Source organism: Nasonia vitripennis, unplaced genomic scaffold, assembly GCF_009193385.2.
Source record: "Nasonia vitripennis strain AsymCx unplaced genomic scaffold, Nvit_psr_1.1 unplaced0123, whole genome shotgun sequence".
Taxonomy (NCBI): domain Eukaryota; kingdom Metazoa; phylum Arthropoda; class Insecta; order Hymenoptera; family Pteromalidae; genus Nasonia; species Nasonia vitripennis.
Genome location: NW_022279902.1, coordinates 12,501 through 17,500, shown reverse-complemented (window position 1 = coordinate 17,500; position 5,000 = coordinate 12,501).

Below are 5,000 nucleotides of genomic sequence, written 5' to 3'. Positions count from 1 at the left end.
GCGACTTAGACTTTTTCGAGCCTCCGAGAGAAAGCAATGCGTGTGGGGCGACTTAGACTTTTTCGAGCCTCCGAGAGAAAGCAATGCGTGTGGGGCGACTTAGACTTTTTCGAGCCTCCGAGAGAAAGCAATGCGTGTGGGGCGACTTAGACTTTTTCGAGCCTCCGAGAGAAAGCAATGCGTGTGGGGCGACTTAGACTTTTTCGAGCCTCCGAGAGAAAGCAATGCGTGTGGGGCGACTTAGACTTTTTCGAGCCTCCGAGAGAAAGCAATGCGTGTGGGGCGACTTAGACTTTTTCGAGCCTCCGAGAGAAAGCAATGCGTGTGGGGCGACTTAGACTTTTTCGAGCCTCCGAGAGAAAGCAATGCGTGTGGGGCGACTTAGACTTTTTCGAGCCTCCGAGAGAAAGCAATGCGTGTGGGGCGACTTAGACTTTTTCGAGCCTCCGAGAGAAAGCAATGCGTGTGGGCGACTTAGACTTTTTCGAGCCTCCGAGAGAAAGCAATGCGTGTGGGGCGACTTAGACTTTTTCGAGCCTCCGAGAGAAAGCAATGCGTGTGGGGCGACTTAGACTTTTTCGAGCCTCCGAGAGAAAGCAATGCGTGTGGGGCGACTTAGACTTTTTCGAGCCTCCGAGAGAAAGCAATGCGTGTGGGGCGACTTAGACTTTTTCGAGCCTCCGAGAGAAAGCAATGCGTGTGGGGCGACTTAGACTTTTTCGAGCCTCCGAGAGAAAGCAATGCGTGTGGGGCGACTTAGACTTTTTCGAGCCTCCGAGAGAAAGCAATGCGTGTGGGGCGACTTAGACTTTTTCGAGCCTCCGAGAGAAAGCAATGCGTGTGGGGCGACTTAGACTTTTTCGAGCCTCCGAGAGAAAGCAATGCGTGTGGGGCGACTTAGACTTTTTCGAGCCTCCGAGAGAAAGCAATGCGTGTGGGGCGACTTAGACTTTTTCGAGCCTCCGAGAGAAAGCAATGCGTGTGGGGCGACTTAGACTTTTTCGAGCCTCCGAGAGAAAGCAATGCGTGTGGGGCGACTTAGACTTTTTCGAGCCTCCGAGAGAAAGCAATGCGTGTGGGGCGACTTAGACTTTTTCGAGCCTCCGAGAGAAAGCAATGCGTGTGGGGCGACTTAGACTTTTTCGAGCCTCCGAGAGAAAGCAATGCGTGTGGGGCGACTTAGACTTTTTCGAGCCTCCGAGAGAAAGCAATGCGTGTGGGGCGACTTAGACTTTTTCGAGCCTCCGAGAGAAAGCAATGCGTGTGGGGCGACTTAGACTTTTTCGAGCCTCCGAGAGAAAGCAATGCGTGTGGGGCGACTTAGACTTTTTCGAGCCTCCGAGAGAAAGCAATGCGTGTGGGGCGACTTAGACTTTTTCGAGCCTCCGAGAGAAAGCAATGCGTGTGGGGCGACTTAGACTTTTTCGAGCCTCCGAGAGAAAGCAATGCGTGTGGGGCGACTTAGACTTTTTCGAGCCTCCGAGAGAAAGCAATGCGTGTGGGGCGACTTAGACTTTTTCGAGCCTCCGAGAGAAAGCAATGCGTGTGGGGCGACTTAGACTTTTTCGAGCCTCCGAGAGAAAGCAATGCGTGTGGGGCGACTTAGACTTTTTCGAGCCTCCGAGAGAAAGCAATGCGTGTGGGGCGACTTAGACTTTTTCGAGCCTCCGAGAGAAAGCAATGCGTGTGGGGCGACTTAGACTTTTTCGAGCCTCCGAGAGAAAGCAATGCGTGTGGGGCGACTTAGACTTTTTCGAGCCTCCGAGAGAAAGCAATGCGTGTGGGGCGACTTAGACTTTTTCGAGCCTCCGAGAGAAAGCAATGCGTGTGGGGCGACTTAGACTTTTTCGAGCCTCCGAGAGAAAGCAATGCGTGTGGGGCGACTTAGACTTTTTCGAGCCTCCGAGAGAAAGCAATGCGTGTGGGGCGACTTAGACTTTTTCGAGCCTCCGAGAGAAAGCAATGCGTGTGGGGCGACTTAGACTTTTTCGAGCCTCCGAGAGAAAGCAATGCGTGTGGGGCGACTTAGACTTTTTCGAGCCTCCGAGAGAAAGCAATGCGTGTGGGGCGACTTAGACTTTTTCGAGCCTCCGAGAGAAAGCAATGCGTGTGGGGCGACTTAGACTTTTTCGAGCCTCCGAGAGAAAGCAATGCGTGTGGGGCGACTTAGACTTTTTCGAGCCTCCGAGAGAAAGCAATGCGTGTGGGGCGACTTAGACTTTTTCGAGCCTCCGAGAGAAAGCAATGCGTGTGGGGCGACTTAGACTTTTTCGAGCCTCCGAGAGAAAGCAATGCGTGTGGGGCGACTTAGACTTTTTCGAGCCTCCGAGAGAAAGCAATGCGTGTGGGGCGACTTAGACTTTTTCGAGCCTCCGAGAGAAAGCAATGCGTGTGGGGCGACTTAGACTTTTTCGAGCCTCCGAGAGAAAGCAATGCGTGTGGGGCGACTTAGACTTTTTCGAGCCTCCGAGAGAAAGCAATGCGTGTGGGGCGACTTAGACTTTTTCGAGCCTCCGAGAGAAAGCAATGCGTGTGGGGCGACTTAGACTTTTTCGAGCCTCCGAGAGAAAGCAATGCGTGTGGGGCGACTTAGACTTTTTCGAGCCTCCGAGAGAAAGCAATGCGTGTGGGGCGACTTAGACTTTTTCGAGCCTCCGAGAGAAAGCAATGCGTGTGGGGCGACTTAGACTTTTTCGAGCCTCCGAGAGAAAGCAATGCGTGTGGGGCGACTTAGACTTTTTCGAGCCTCCGAGAGAAAGCAATGCGTGTGGGGCGACTTAGACTTTTTCGAGCCTCCGAGAGAAAGCAATGCGTGTGGGGCGACTTAGACTTTTTCGAGCCTCCGAGAGAAAGCAATGCGTGTGGGGCGACTTAGACTTTTTCGAGCCTCCGAGAGAAAGCAATGCGTGTGGGGCGACTTAGACTTTTTCGAGCCTCCGAGAGAAAGCAATGCGTGTGGGGCGACTTAGACTTTTTCGAGCCTCCGAGAGAAAGCAATGCGTGTGGGGCGACTTAGACTTTTTCGAGCCTCCGAGAGAAAGCAATGCGTGTGGGGCGACTTAGACTTTTTCGAGCCTCCGAGAGAAAGCAATGCGTGTGGGGCGACTTAGACTTTTTCGAGCCTCCGAGAGAAAGCAATGCGTGTGGGGCGACTTAGACTTTTTCGAGCCTCCGAGAGAAAGCAATGCGTGTGGGGCGACTTAGACTTTTTCGAGCCTCCGTGCTCGCACATCACTCATTGACGCTCGCACATCACTCATTTGAGCTCGCACATTGCTCATTCGTGCTCGCACATCACTCATTCGTGCTCGCACATCACTCATTGACGCTCGCACATCACTCATTGACGCTCGCATATCACTCATTCGTGCTCGCACATTACTCATTGACGCTCGCACATCACTCATTGACGCTCGCACTTCACTAATTGGATCTCGCGTATCACTCATTCGTTCTCGCACATCACTCATTGACGCTCGCACATCACTCATTGACGCTCGCACATCACTCATTTGAGCTCGCACATTGCTCATTCGTGCTCGCACATCACTCATTCGTGCTCGCACATCACTCATTGACGCTCGCACATCACTCATTCGTGCTCGCACATCACTCATTGACGCTCGCATATTACTCATTCTTGCTCGCACATCACTCATTCGTTCTCGCACATCACTCATTGACGCTCGCACATCACTCATTGACGCTCGCGTATCACTCATTCGTGTTCGCACATCACTCATAGACGCTCGCACATCACTCATTGACGCTCGCGTATCACTCATTCGTGCTCGCACATCACTCATTCGTGCTCGCACATTACTCATTGACGCTCGCATATTACTCATTGACGCTCGCACATCACTCATTCGTGCTCGCACATCACTCATTTGAGCTCGCACATTGCTCATTCGTGCTCGCACATCACTCATTCGTGCTCGCATATCTCTCATTCTTGCTATATAAATCTACATTATAACTGTCACTATCTACGACGAAATGTGATCACGTCAGGCGCGAAATATTATTACATAGGGATCGGTGCGAACGGCGGGAGCAGAAAATGATTAAATCAGTAAACTGAAACGTTTAGCTATCTATACGAAGATTGCTCGCATGCATTAACGAGATTCCCACTGTCCCTATCTACCATCTTCCGAACGGAAGAGCCCCGGGAGGGTCGCATTTCTGCCAGGGCAGTTGGGTGAACCCTGAGATTTCGGTATACTCATTCGTGCTCGCACATCACTCATTTGAGCTCGCACATTGCTCATTCGTGCTCGCACATCACTCATTCGTGCTCGCACATCACTCATTGACGCTCGCACATCACTCATTTGTGCTCGCGTATCACTCATTCGTGCTCGCACATCACTCATTCGTGCTCGCACATTACTCATTGACGCTCGCACATCACTCATTGACTCTCGCGTATCACTCATTCGTGTTCGCACATCACTCATAGACGCTCGCACATCACTCATTGACGCTCGCATATTACTCATTCGTGCTCGCACATCACTCATTGACGCTCGCACATCACTCATTTGTGCTCGCGTATCACTCATTCGTGCTCGCACATCACTCATTCGTGCTCGCACATTACTCATTGACGCTCGCATATTACTCATTGACGCTCGCACATCACTCATTGACGCTCGCACATCACTCATTGACGCTCGCACATCACTCATTTGTGCTCGCACATTGCTCATTCGTGCTCGCACATCACTCATTTGAGCTCGCACATTGCTCATTCGTGCTCGCACATCACTCATTCGTGCTCGCACATTGCTCATTCTTGCTCGCACATCACTCATTTGTGCTCGCGTATCACTCATTCGTGCTCGCACATTACTCATTGACGCTCGCACATCACTCATTGACGCTCGCACATTACTCATTGACGCTCGCATATTACTCATTCGTGCTCGCACATCACTCATTCGTTCTCGCACATCACTCATTGACGCTCGCACATCACTCATTGACGCTCGCGT